The following is a 3,035-nucleotide window of genomic DNA, read 5'->3' on the forward strand; positions in this document are numbered from 1 at the left end:
GGGTTTCTCTGTATAGCCCTGGCTGTCCTGGAACTCACTCTGTAGACCAGGCTGGCCTCAAACACAGAGATTCACCTCCCTCTGCCTCCCAAGTGCTGGGATTAAAGGCATGCGCCACCACCGCCCGGCAGGCTTCATGTTTTAATCACTAGATTCAGTAGACTACACTGATAAAAGGCTATAAATGTTCAAATTTGCTTTTTAATCTTGGTACATACATTGCTTTTGAATCAGTAATAGACATTGACCAAATGCAACTTGTCCATGTGGAATAAAAGTTGTTGCCCCCTCAAATTTAACCACAGCTCTGACTTCTAAAAATATAAGCTAGGTTTTACACATTATAAACCTTTATATAAAATTGAATTGTTAACTATATGTTCTTTCATAACACAGCTTGTTCCACTCATTGTCTCTGGGACAGTCATGAGTGCATGGGCAGAAGTTATTTTTATTCTATATAGAATTCCATTACATATGTATATCTCTTACCTGTTCTGCTATTGGTAGACTTTTAAGTTGTTTACTGCTTATGGCCATAATTAAATGTACATGTATGCACTTTTCTGTGTATATTCAAGGAGTGGAATAACTGAGCCTTAGGGTGTATGTATATTCAGTCAGCTTTGGTAGTTAGTACCATGTAATTAAAAACTTCCATGGCATGAGATAACTTTATTCAGAAAAGAAACAGCTACAAATATTCCCAGTATGATAATGGTTCAAATGACAGAATTCTGGAATGCATCAAGAGATGGCTCAGCAGTTAAAGGGAACTTGATGCTCTTGCAGAGGACTTGGGTTTAGTTCCCAGCACCCACTTGGTGGCTCACAACTGGCTGTAATGGCAGTTCCAGGGGATCCAGTGCTGACCTCTGACCCCTGAAAATACCAGGCATGCATGAGGTTGCACATACAAACAGGCAAAACAGTCATTGACAGACCTCCACAGAAATTGAGTTGTAAGGGAACTCTGGCAGTATTACTGGGGAAACGGGACTGAGGGTAGAATGTATAAGCAGAGAGAGGCGTTTAGCTGTATCCAGATCTTAATATCATAATGTGACAGACTTGGGGTTGCCTTCATCCACAGTGAAGACCTTATTCGAAAAGTATGAGAGAAACAAGCATTCAGCATTTCCTTTGCTCAACACTGGAAAACCCATAAGACTGTTGAATTAGAGATGGGTGGGAAAAACACAGCTTTTACCCAAGGCCTCTAGACCCTGCTACTCACACTCAAATGATGGAGTGTGTGTGTGTGTGTGTTGGGGGGTGAGTTTGTGTGGTGTGTATGGGGGGGTGAGTTTGTGTGGTGTGTGTATGTAGATGTGTGAGCATGAGTGGTTGTGGTGTGTATTCCAGAGAACAAGCTCAGTTCTTGGAAGCTGTCCATTTTGTTTTATAAAGAAGGGTTTCTACCGATTGAACTTCAGCAAGTGCCTCAGCTGCCTGACCAGTGAACCCTGTATATCTCCTGTCTCCACCACCCTACCGCTAGGGATACCAGCGTGTGACACTGTGACACCTGGGTTCACATGGCTTCAGGGAGGGAACTAAGGTCCTCACACCTACCTGCATGGTAAGCACTTTACCAACTGAATATCTCCCCAGCCCCTGTATCCCAACTCTGTACAAAGTGAAACTAGATACTAAAGACATGCCGTAGTTAATGCGGAGGGAACAAGTGTATCGTGGAATCCCATGAACCAGTGGGAAGACAGATGAAATGACAGGCTTCGGTGGCAGGGAGCACAAGCACATTCTTCTAGGGAAGTCTACGTGGACTTCTATGCCTCTGTAACTGTTCATGTGTAAGCTGCTGCTTGGGAGAGTTGATGCAGTGTTTTGAATTTCAGTGTGAGACGATGCTGTAGTTTGAATCTGAAATATACCACCAAAGGCTCACATATTAAAGACATGGCTGCCGGCTAATGAGCTTTTGTGAAGTGATTGGCTCCTGGGGACTCTTGCCTCATCAGTGAGTTATGAGCCTTGATGAAATAAATAGTAGGGTCACATTTGGAGGAAATAGGTCACCGGAGGTTGTTAGAAGAAAGCATTGAGATGGGTACCTTCAGTAGGCCCATGCCATGGCGTGCCACTAAGAAATGATGCCAAGCAACATACCTAGTGCATGAGGTTTAGTGGGAGAGAGCAAAAGGCCCCCTGGGAGTGGGGACATGAGAGAGTCAGAGACGACAAGAGAGAATGATCAAGACAGAGATGGAGGGAGACAGAGAGTCGGGTGCGCCTAGTGCACTTGTGGGAGCCAGATGATGACATAAGCTGCTGCTAGGTCCCTGAGAACAAGCCCTGGTAAAACACCTTGTCTCTGGCTCCTTCTCCCTGCTGTCGTTCCATTTCCTTTCCACTGTGTGATGAGCTGTCAGGTCTTCCCGGAAGCAGTAGAGCCGTGTGGGCATCACCTGAAACTGTCAGCCAAAGCCAATCCCTCCTCCAAAGTGTTCCTTTGTGCATTTTCTCTCTTTTTAAAATTGGATTTGTCTAAGTGGTTAACAATACCTCAGAGTGCACCAGGCTGTGTGCCATAGCTTGGGCTGTGCTCTACTAGAAGATTTCCTAGGAAGTTAAGAGAGGCTATTTATTTATTTTTGCATTGATTTTTAGAGATTGTCACCTTAGATAAATAAGTGAAAGGAGTTTTGAACTTGGATTAGTTACTCCTCTGTGGTGTTTGGACAGCTGTGATGAATGAAGATGGTTCTAGAACCCATGCCTACTTACCCAACAATCTTTGTAGATTCATGTTTTAAACACCTAACTGAGAGTGTTTGTGTGCTCTAGACAATGAGCAAGGAATGAGACAGCCAAGATTTTATAACCAGGAAGTAGTTGTTCTTCAGCAAGCTAGAGGGATGTCGTAATCACAAGACTGAGACTTTTATATGTTTCTGGCCTTTGTACTCTATGTATGGCTACATACATACACTATTATTGAATATTTAGAACTACTGATCAGTGCTGGCTCCAAGGGGAGGGAGGGGAAGGCAAGGCTGCAGGGGAGATAGTGG

This window comes from Mastomys coucha, unplaced genomic scaffold, assembly GCF_008632895.1.
Source record: "Mastomys coucha isolate ucsf_1 unplaced genomic scaffold, UCSF_Mcou_1 pScaffold21, whole genome shotgun sequence".
Taxonomy (NCBI): Eukaryota; Metazoa; Chordata; class Mammalia; order Rodentia; family Muridae; genus Mastomys; species Mastomys coucha.